Source organism: Symsagittifera roscoffensis, chromosome 8 (assembly GCF_963678635.1).
Source record: "Symsagittifera roscoffensis chromosome 8, txSymRosc1.1, whole genome shotgun sequence".
Classification (NCBI taxonomy): domain Eukaryota; kingdom Metazoa; phylum Xenacoelomorpha; order Acoela; family Convolutidae; genus Symsagittifera; species Symsagittifera roscoffensis.
Window position 1 is genome coordinate 14,651,942 of NC_087069.1, and position 12,144 is coordinate 14,664,085.

General features: G+C 38.7%; 1 long non-coding RNA gene across 1 annotated transcript in view; it reads right to left on the bottom strand.

Annotated features, from left to right (window-relative positions):
• The window catches only part of LOC134853329 (uncharacterized), a 66,134-nt gene extending 53,990 nt beyond the window's left edge, over positions 1 to 12,144 (bottom strand). The window contains exon 1 of the long non-coding RNA XR_010164346.1: positions 12,099 to 12,144. This is a non-coding gene — a long non-coding RNA (uncharacterized LOC134853329). The remainder of the gene's footprint in view (positions 1 to 12,098) is intronic.

Sequence of the window (12,144 nt, forward strand, 5' to 3'; positions counted from 1 at the left end):
ATTGATTATAGTTCTTTTACCAGTCTCTGGCTCGCAAGTTAGTGGGCGGAAGTCTGTAGTGTCATTTCACACATACAGTGGGAGCCACAAGACTGTATCAGATGACTGCGCATTAGAGACACCAATAACCAGCCGCAACAAAATGGTTAATTGCCACTATAGGTCAGCTTTGAGCCTAACTGTCTTAGGGAATTTGTTTGGCTGTACAGCCAACCCGACTCTTGGTCGCCTGCTGTGGTGGGACCAACGTTCTGCTCCATATTGTATCTGCTGTCTTTTCTGCGGTACGCTGAATTTAATGATAAAATTAATCAAAGGGGTACGTACATTCATAAATCCAAACTCTCAGTGTTTTAAGCCTTGGCTTAGGACTCCATTAACAATGATTAGTTATTTGCTCCTAAATTCCGCACTGGTTTTTGTCCGTACGCAGAAACGTTTTGCGCTCTGCTCCATTTGACATATCATTTTTTTTGGAAGATAGAACTGCGTGGAGCCAAAGTGCCTAATTTAGTTAAAGAGCAAATAAAGTTAAACATACTGACAATGTATAATATATAAGAGATGCCAAGACTAATAATCATGAGAGATAATTTTCCAAAACAAAATTGACTTTCCTGAAACGCGAGCCTCGTAACCTCCACACCACCAATCTCACAATTGTCTCCCCGGATATCCACGCGTAATCCTTGAAGCTCCCTGGTTTTCAGTGAGCAAAACGCAACTGCTTCGACGCAAGAAACTAGGTCACTTCGAAATCCAGAAACTGTTTTCTCGGGCTTACAGAAAATTGTAAAGTGAACCACTAATTCGGCGGTTGTTCGACGAACGTGTCTAGGAGATGGCACGAATGATTTGAAGCCTGTAGTTTCAAGCCGAGATCGAATAGTGTTGATAAAATTGTCAACTTTTCCGGTTTTTGTCGCATTAGCCAAATCGTATTTAAAATCTTCCCAAGATTCCCGTTTCTTAAATAAGCGAGTAACTATAAAACGGGTCGAAAAAGTAAATCTACACTTTTTGCAACCACGTTTACCGCGTTTTATTCTCTGTGAGTCTTTTTCAGCTACTTCGATTAGTCCTTGGAGGCTAATTCTATGACATCGAACATAAAACAGAACTTGGCGCCAAAATCTTTCAGACCCATTTGGAGCGCGCCATTCTTGTAGTTTTTCCAGTGCTCTCTTCCGAGTAATCTTGCAAGGAATCGCATGTTTCGAAAATTGATTTGATGGTGCCTGTTTAAGGATGCAGTTGCTGAACTTCTTGATGGTTCTGAGGGTGATGGAAGAGCTAATGGTTGTGAGATTGCTGATTCTGTTGATGTCGGGGTTATTGATGAAATTCCGAATTGTTCTAAGGGCGGTGTCGATCTGTTCTGATCGCTTGTATCACTAAAAGGTGAGTATTTGCGTAGCATTGTTTCCGAAAAGAAAAACTTGACCAGGTTTCTCCGTTTTTCGTTGCACGGTATTTCCTTGATGCCCCGTAGAATTAACATCTGCATGATTCCTGCTGCTACTGCAATCGAATGACTGCGTTCTCGTGGTATTGCTATTTTTCGTACAAGATCGTCAACTTCCAATGTAGTTCCATCGACCATTTCTGAAACTAGTCTTTTCACTGTTTGCCAATTCTTTTCCTGCTATTTCGTCAGTAATTTTGGCGTCTACAAATTTTCGATCATTATCTGATGCTATGGAACAGCGATTCCACAATTGTTGATCCATACTTTTCTCTGTCATCTAAGAGTCGTTTTTCGTATCCGGCGAGTCGTTCATTTGTATGTCGTTTCGTACGCGTCGGTTTGTGCGTCCCGATTCGTAACTCGGTTATTTGACTGTCGATTCGTATGTAGGTTTGTTTGTCGGTATGTCGAGTGTCGTATCGGTTTTTGTCGATATTTTGCACTACATGGAACTACATTGGAAGTTGACGATCTTGTACGAAAAATAGCAAAACCACGGGAACGCAGTCATTCGATTGCAGTAGCAGCAGGAATCATGCAGATGTTAATTCTACGGGGCATCAAGGAAATACCGTGCAACGAAAAACGGAGGAACCTGGTCAAGTTTCTCTTTTCGGAAACAATGCAACGCAAATACTCACCTTTTAGTGTTATAAACGATCAGAACAGATTGACACCGCCCTTAGAACAATTAGGAATTTCATCAATAACCCCGACATCAACAGAATCAGCAATATCACAACCATTAGCTGATCATCGAGTTTCCTTAGCCAAATCGTATTTAAAATCTTCCGAAGATTCCCGTTTCTTAAATAAGCGAGTAACTACAAAACGGGTCGAAAAAGTTAATCTACACTTTTTGCAACCACCTTTACCGCGTTTTATTCTCTGTGAGTCTTTTCCAGCTACTTCGATTAGTCCATGGAGGCTAATTCTATGACATCGAACATAAAACAGAACTTGGCGCCAAAATCTTTCAGACCCTTTTGGAGCGCGCCATTCTTGTAGTTTTTCCAGTGCTCTCTTCCGAGTAATCTTGCGAGGAATCGCATGCTTCGAAAATTTAATTTGATGGTGCCTGTTTAAGGATGCAGTTGCTGAACTTCTTGATGGTTCTGAGGGTGATGGAAGAGCTAATGGTTGTGAGATTGCTGATTCTGTTGATGTCGGGGTTATTGATGAAATTCCTAATTGTTCTAAGGGCGGTGTCAATCTGTTTTACCGCGTTTTATTCTCTGTGAGTCTTTTTCAGCTACTTCGATTAGTCCTTGGAGGCTAATTCTATGACATCGAACGTAAAACAGAACTTGGCGCCAAAATCTTTCAGACCCATTTGGAGCGCGCCATTCTTGTAGTTTTTCCAGTGCTCTCTTCCGAGTAATCTTGCGAGGAATCGCATGTTTCGAAAATTGAATTTGATGGTGCCTGTTTAAGGATGCAGTTGCTGAACTTCTTGATGGTTCTGAGGGTGATGGAAGAGCTAATGGTTGTGAGATTGCTGATTCTGTTGATGTCGGGGTTATTGATGAAATTCCGAATTGTTCTAAGGGCGGTGTCGATCTGTTCTGATCGCTTGTATCACTAAAAGGTGAGTATTTGCGTAGCATTGTTTCCGAAAAGAAAAACTTGACCAGGTTTCTCCGTTTTTCGTTGCACGGTATTTCCTTGATGCCCCGTAGAATTAACATCTGCATGATTCCTGCTGCTACTGCAATCGAATGACTGCGTTCCCGTGGTATTGCTATTTTTCGTACAAGATCGTCAACTTCCAATGTAGTTCCATCGACCATTTCTGAAACTAGTCTTTTCACTGTTTGCCAATTCTTTTCCTGCTATTTCGTCAGTAATTTTGGCGTCTACAAATTTTCGATCATTATCTGATGCTATGGAACAGCGATTCCACAATTGTTGATCCATACTTTTCTCTGTCATCTAAGAGTCGTTTTTCGTATCCGGCGAGTCGTTCATTTGTATGTCGTTTCGTACGCGTCGGTTTGTGCGTCCCGATTCGTAACTCGGTTATTTGACTGTCGATTCGTATGTAGGTTTGTTTGTCGGTATGTCGAGTGTCGTATCGGTTTTTGTCGATATTCGTGTCGGTTTTGTGTGTCAAGTCAAAATTGTTTCAGGTGCAGTAACGAATGAATTTAGAAGATTTTCAAACTGAATTTGAAAGAGGTGCAGTGATGAGTGAATAGAGGGTGTTACTTAAGTTATCCATATCCGTGGAATTACCAATTTGCTAAATGGACCGTATCTGAGGCCAGATCCACTTCCTCTCTCACCAGAGTTCGTTTCGCCCTTTCGCCTACCAGGCTCCATTTCGCCACTTCATAGTCTGGTTGAAGCAGATCTGAGAACAGATGAACGACTTCCTTGGTGCGGATACAGAAACCGAAAGTTCTTTGCGAGAAACCGTAGTTTTGCCGTGATTTCAGGCAGCTCTTGTAGCACGAGTGACACTCAGATTGACACGTTACCTCCAATTGACAAGGGCTAACTAAGAGAGAGACTTTCGCAAGTAAGCATCTGAAACTAAAACTAGCTCAAAGTCGTTATAATTAAACTTCGATCATCTTTTTTGGGTATCTTGTTAGATCATGCCTGCCTCAAGTCTAATACAGTGCGTGCCTGCGTGCGGTTGATCTTGTCAACTGGATCCAGTCAGACTGGTTTATCGGTCAACAAGGAGCTTTGCTAGTTCCATCAGCTGAATCCATCAAAGGGTTCAAAAGCCAACTAGCGGATAGTTGCCAGTTTGACATCCAAATCTATGGGGACATTTTCATTGACGAAATTTTAAAGGAATACCCGAGGAACTCAGAGCTAGACGGTAAATGTTAAAGGCAAATGTAATCAGTTTGTTAAGTATTTAAACTCCTAATAAGACTTCAGATGAGTTCAACCTCACATTTGTGTTCAATCCTAGAAATACATACAATTAATTAAGCCAACTTTGTTCCGATCAATGCCGCCAATGTTCTGGAATATCATTGATGCTGATGTTTCCTTGTCGGCGGCCACAAAATTCTCTGTTCCAAAAGCAGTCAAGGATGCGTCTTTGGGACACATACAAAAAAAAGTTGGAGAAGACAGAAGTACCGACGAAGGAGTCAAGCTACCTGCTGTTATCGCTGGCTGGTGCATTAACTCCATTTCACCAGGATTTTTCCGGTACATCTGTGATGTACTTTTTAGTGAAAGGTTAAACAAAGTTTGGTGCACAATTTTTTTAACGAAATATATAAATATGTTCCATTTAGTTCTTTTTTCTTTTAGGCTGCAAAACATTTTATTTGATAGCCCCGTCGGTCAAGAACAAGCAGATATTCCAGGAATATCTGATGCAGCAATCTCTGGATTGGAAACCGATGTTTCCCGGGGATGACTCTCGCTATGATGCTGGAGGGTGTCAGAAAATTGTTCTGACGGAGCGCCAGGCCCTTGTTATGCCAGCTGGCAAGATACACATGGTTGAAACGCATTCAGAGTCAGTGGCTCTGGGTGTCAATTTCATTCATTGTGGACACCTGCTGACGGCTGTCAGAGTTTTTCGACATGAGCGGAAAGACAAAGATCATTTCAGCAACTGCCACCCTGCATTTCCGATGTTGGCTCTGAATGAGCTTATGTTGCATCTGTGGTTAGTATCAAAGACTAAACTGATAAATTTTTGTCGAAATAAATGAAAATAGAGAAAGATATTTTTTGAGCACCAGAGACGCGATCCCGCCGCAACAATTAGAAGATCTGGTGGAGGTCTGGAGAATTCTGAAGGCGCACGACAAAGCCTTAGAGAACCACCTTGCCAGAATAATTTATGTAAGTACTTCTGGCCGAATTTAGTCCCAAACACTGAAATAGTTACTTCGGTATCCCAAAAACTGCAAGTTTAATCGCATATATTGAAATACTCAATTGATGCCAAAATTGAGTTTCGTCATCCCGTATACTGAAACGCTTAATTCATCCCAAAAAGTCAGTCGAATTTCTCATGCTAACTTTTGATAATTTTGTATCTTAAGCCAATGACTAAGGAAAGGCTGGCGAATACAGAAGAGATTGATAGTCTCTTCCAACACCATCGTGGGTCATGCGGAGAATTGTCTGTGGGGTCAATGCCTGCGCAAATATCAATCGAAAGGGCCTGAAACTTTCTAATACCACATTCAAATATGTAATCTGGACAATTTTTATTAATTGATATTTTGAAAACAGTTTTTTTGTCTATAAATTGAAATATGATCCCAATTTTTAGAATGCAGTCTGAGTAACTAACTGAATTATTGAATTTCAGAAACTATGAATGTGACTACTTCAACTGAGAGTGAAGTCTGCCCCATCTGCTGTCATGATGGACGGAATCTGTACAAGATACACGATGGGGCTGTGGAGCCTAAGCTGTGCTTTGTCTGCTGGCGGAAAGTGCAGGATGAGCCTCATCCAAAGTGCCACTTCTGTCGGCAGGACTTGCCGTTTTTCACTAGTTTCTTGCCGCACATGTAACTATTGCTTTTGACCTTGTTTTTTGCATGTAAAACTAACTAAGCCTGGTGCCATGTGAACAACCTCTTCTTTCCTTATTTAACCACTAACTTGAACCTTCACCTTGTAAACCACAAAAGAACATCCAACCCTTCCTCCATATCGATCATGTTGTACCTTTGTTTGGTTCCTCTGATACAGACGAGAATACACATGACGAGGATGAAAATGAGGAGGGAGGAGACTAGAACGAAGTCAAGACAGTGGTGCCCTACCGTGACTCCGACTCGTAGTTGGAACCGGAGCAACTGAGGAGTGTCTCCGAATTTGAACTGCTCTCGGGCAGTGACGAGGAGGAGAGCACTGCCTTGGACGCTCATGCGTTCTCCTACTTGCGGGGTCGCGGTCGCGGGCACGCTGTGGTCTACGATGGGCGAGTCGGAGAGGTCTTCTCGAGTGATGACGACATGCCCTATAATTGGGCAAGCGGACGAGGGCGCAGTCGCGGACAAGCAGCGCCGTCAGTCACCGCGACTGCAAACCTGCCAGGCCGGGCCCGGGGAGGAGGACGCGCCAAAACCGCTGGGTCATCCCAGCCCGAGGTCGAACCCTAATCGTGGAGGTTCAAAATCTCAAAATATATTACAAAAATGGTTTATGACTAGTTTATGAGAAAACTGATTTTTTAAGCCGTCACCCATCAGCGCTCGTACCCTACAGACATTACCCTACAGACATCAGCGATCTACAGACATCAGCGCTCGTACCCTTCAGTATGCTCTGCGGACAGTATGCTACAGTATGCATCACTTATTAGTAAAGGCTCAAAATCTTAAACCTCAAATTTTATTATTGAAGTATTAATTGACTAGTTTATTAGAAAACTGTTTTTTTTAGTCGTCACTCATCAGCACTCGTACCCTTCAGTATGCTCTACAGACATTATGCTACAGTATGCCTCACTTGCTACAGTATGCCTCATTATGCTACATTTTGCTACAGTATGCAACTCACTGTTCATACATCCTTTTCCCCTCTATAATTATGTCAGAAATTTCCGGTCCAATATCAGAATTTCCTGGGGTTTCAATTGATCGCTTCCATGGTGACAACCTCAAATCTACGATTTATTTTCTTCCGCACTGTCATACAAATCACATGGTGGGCCTAATGAGCCTCCTGAGGTCTTCGAAAGCTTAAAACACTATAACTTGAAATTTTTTTGTCAGAAAGTTTTGGCTGTTTTGTTGAGTGCATTGCCGCTTTATGCTCATTTAACTCCATATTTAGTACCTCTGGATTCAGATAATGAGACAACATTGAATGTTTCATTGGAAGGGGACAAGACTCATGCCCTAACTGTCACTCTCATTCCTGCAGGTCACTGACCAGGTTCAGTATTGTTCTTAGTAGTTTCCAAAGAAAAATCTGTTCTTTTTACTGGCGATTTCAGATGGCAAGATGGTCATAGGAAGCGAATCAGTCATCCTTTTGACAATTTACAAGAAGCTGCTGTTCATAATTTTGATAATATTGACATCGACACAACGTTTAGCAAAACATGTTCCAATTTCATACCTTGAAGGGAGAGCTGTCTTTCAGCCATCTTTCAAGCCGTGTCCGCGTGGCTCTGTAATTTCCAAAATAATGTGGTCCGTTTTTGTAACAAAACTCGCTACGGTTATGAGTTTTTAATGAGAGAGCTTGCACTTAGATTCAACACTAAAGTTCACGTTTCTTTATACCAGTACCGAATGTACAAATTTGTTCCGTCAATCCAAAATTGACTCACCTCAGATGGCAAAAGTACCAAAATCCATTTCTGCAAGCCGTCGTCTGCGTATGCGAACTGAAAACTGCCTTTTAAGCTGGGCATCCCAAGTCCAGAAGTGCTTACAATCATTCCAACTGCCACATTCCTATTTTGATCTTTACACTTATGTCTTTATTCGACATTTTATCAATCGTTTGCATCAACAAGACCGTTTCACCGTTCTACAGGCCTCTAGAGTTCTTACGGGCATTAACAGTTTTTATCTTTCAAGCTTAAGCATAGTTCGAGATATTGAAACAAACCACTGCACGCAATAGTTAACCTAAACTAGATGTAATTTACGATTGGTGTATACTTTCTGCCCACTCATTGTTCCTAGTCATATGTTTACTTTATGTGGTGGTTGAAAAGATTGAATGAGAATAAAGTGGTGTTGAAACACTCATTGAAACTATAGAAAAAGAAAAATTTCATAATGTGTTTTTCATTGGTTTATTATGAGTTTATCCTTGTCATTGGTAAAATTCTTTGGTCATTTCTAGTAATTGCATGGTATACGACAAAATACGAAAGTATTATATGAGTTTCTCTAAACTAATTTCCGAAGTTTCTCAGGGAAGTCATTGCTACTGAGATCCATGTGATTTATTGGTTGAAGATGGTTTATAAATCAAACTTGCGAAGACTAGCCTGCTAACTGCTAACTGTTTGAATATACCTGAATCAAGAAAATTAGATGATTTCAAATAGTCAGTTTTTCTCTCATAAAATGGTGTGTTTCTACTTTCCGGTGAAACAATTGACCTTGCCATTCATTTTGCTCTTGTTTTGTTAGAGATGCTTTGATGTCACTCTCTTGAGTCATCCAAGCACGTAACAAGGAATATGGAGGTAGTTACGTCTCCACTTTCGCTACTTTCTTGATGTTGCCAATCTTCGGCCAATCATGAAACACGTTTTTATTTTTCAGTTCGAGGTGATTTCTGGAGTTGTAATCAACTAAAATGTTTTGCAACTTGGATAGTTTCAAAACGTATAAATTCCTTTCTCGGAGTACCCAATTTGTTGATGTTGGGTTCTTAACAATTCAACCCAAAGACTGGATAAAAAATTCAGCTTTTGTTTTCTTGTAAAATTAAATACGTCTCCAGGGTTTTTTAAAAGACTTGGAGTAATCTGGCTGAGTTTCATAATTGAATAATCACCGCTTTACCAGTGACTTCCGTGCAACTGATTTGTTAACCAGGTTTTATTTCTTTTTCGGGTTCAAAACATGAATTGAAACCAACTGGACGTTGAAAAATGAAAGGAACCTATAATCAAAAGTCGTAAAGGTTAACTCTTCAATAAGAAAAAATTTCTTACAGCGAAACTCTTACAAGTCTAGCAAGATTGATCTTTCACTAAACATTTTAACAATTAAGAGTATTTTGATTCTGTCAGTTTGATAAATGAACAGAAAATAGTATCACTCAAGTGACCAATCAGCTGCTGCCACAATTTTTCTAGGCTAGCATTTAGATAAGTTTGCTCCAGCGTTTCAGTAATCGTGAAAAATTAAACTGATATCTCGAAAAACTTCTGCAAACTTTGTTCTATTATTTTTCCAATTTTCGAGATAGAAACGAATTGAAAAACCTCAAAATAAATATTTTTTAAATTGACACCCGTTGAAAGTTTGACACCAGTTTCTTTTTCAATGTCATAGGTGTGCCAGTTTCCTAGTAAACTCATTACGCTTATTTCTTTATTCGACATTTCTCCAATATTTTGCAACAACGAGACCTTTTCACCGTTCTACAGGCTTCTAGAGTTTTTACGGGCAAAAAAAATTTTTCTCTTCCAATCTTAAACACAGTTAAATTTATTGAAAAAACCCTGCTCGCAATTATAAAAATAATCTGGATGTAATTTACGATTGTTTCCACTTTTGCTCACCTCACCAAATCTTCCTACTCAAAAAGTTGCTTTGTGTGTTGGTTGAAAAAATTGAATGAGAAAAAAACGGTAGAAACACCAAATGAAAGTAGAGGAAAAAATTTTTTATGATGGGCTCATATATTATACACAGGGATCATTAAAGGTAACGAGATCGTTAAACATTTTGAAAATTTCATCAAAACAAGTTCGAGTCCGTTGCTCTATGTATTTTCAATCATCGAAGGATCAAATTCAATTGTGTATTTGGAATGGTTTTCATAATTAGCAATGGTTAAATTAGTAGCTTTCTCGTATTTCTGTTTTGCTTAAGCGCACCACATTACTTTTAAAACTTCTTTCAAAAAAAACTGAGCTCGAAAGCTTTCTGCAATTTTTTTTCTATCATTTCTTCAAACTTCGAGATAAAAACGAAATGACAATCCTCAAAATAAATATTTTTTTAGATTTTACACCCGTTAAAAAATTGAAAAAAAAGTTCTTGTGCTCAATATCATTGGTTTGCCAATTTCCCATTAACTTCATTATGCTTATTTCTTTGTTTGACATTTTATCAATTTTTTGCAACAGCGAGACCGTTTCACCGTTCTAAAGACTTCTAGAGTTCTTACGAACAAAAAGTTTTTTCTCTTCCAGTTCAAACATAGTTCAAATTATTGAAAAAAAAACACTGCTCGCAATTCTAAAAATAATATGGATGTAATTTACGATTTTTTTTATTTTTGCTCACCTCGCCAAATCTTCCTACTCAAAAAGTTGCTTTGTGTGTTGGTTGAAAAAATTGAATGAGAAAAAAACGGTACAAACACTAAATGAAAGTAGAGGGAAAAAAATTTATAATGGGCTCATATATTATACACAGTGATCATTAAAGGTAACGAGATCGTTAAACGTTTTGAAAATTTCATCAAAACAAGTTCGAGTCCGTTGCTCTATGTATTTTCAATCATCGAAGGATCAAATTCAATTGTGTATTTGGAATGGTTTTCATAATTAGCAATGGTTAAATTAGTAGCTTTCTCGTATTTCTGTTTTGCTTAAGCGCACAACATTACTTTTAAAACCTCTTTCAAATAAAACTGAGCTCGAAAAAATTCTGCAGTATCTGTTTCAGTTTTTCTTCAAACTTCGAGATGAAGAATTGAGAATAATGAAACTAATTATTTTTAAATGGACGCCAGTTGGAAAACTGAGAAAATTGAGAAAAAAAAATAGTATCCTCAGTGTGCCACATTCCTATTTTAATCTTTACGCTTATTTTTTTATTCGACATTTTATCAATAGTTTGCAACAACGAGACCCTTTCACCGTTCTACAGGCCTCTAGAGTTCTTACGGGCATCAACAGTTTTTCTCTTTCAAGCTTAAGCATTGTTCAAGATATTGAATCAAACCACTGCTCGCAATAGTTAACCTAAACTAAATGTAATTTACGATTGGTTTATACTTTCTATCCACCCAACTTTCCTACTCAAATGTTTACTTTATTCTTTGGTTGAAAATATTGAATGAAAAAAAAGTGGGGTTGAAACTAGAGAAAAAGTAAAATTTTTTAATGGGTTTATGTGTTATACACAGGGATCATTAAACATATAAAAGGATCCTTAGATTTCTTTTCTCACGGATTCGAAACAAGCGGACAATTTTTGAAGTTCCAAAAATAAAATCCACCAGATCGCTAGCAGTTTGCAGCTGTGTTGTTTGAATCCTTTCAAGTTCGAGGGGGTCCTCAAAATCTTGGCGCAAAATTTTAAGGAATTACTTAATACCCGTCAAACTCTGCGAACTGTTGGAACACTAATTTCACGTTCTTTCGAAATTAAGGAGCCAAATTTAAGGATATATTAGTAAAGTATATTAGACTGTTCAAGTTTTTTGAAATTTTCATCAAAATAAAAGCTGTCTTGTTTCAAATAAGATTTGCTCCATGTTTGTGGGCGTTGCCAATTGCAAAAACATTGAAACAACTTTTTGGTTCAGAAGAAGATTTTTCATCTCTCGTAAAGTCAAATCTGTCCTAAGCTGAAAAAAGGTTCCAAAAAAACTTCTGACGTAGTGTTCCCGTGTTGTAAAATTTTTACCAAATTTCTTTTTACTCGCGCTCCAAATTTGGTAATAAGTGTGAATTACTTTATTCGCCTAAATGGGAGTCATGCTCCAATTGGCCGTGAAATTTAATTTTTTTTTCAAAATCTGTTGTTTTTTAGCCTTGTAACACTTGATGCTTGAAGAAAAAAGATTTTGTTGAACTTTGCATTGATTTACAAGGTTGAAGCATCTCAGAACACTTGCATGGCAACCCACCAGGTTTGCAAAATTTTATTACCATTTCATTTTATCATACAATTAAGGACCAGCGTTTTCATATTATTATCTTCGATTTCAAAAAACGAAATTAGTTTTAAAGAAGGGCTAAATACCACAGTGCACTCACCAAATCTTTTGGGCCAAATTGTCCAGATAAGGTCAGGGATTCGCTG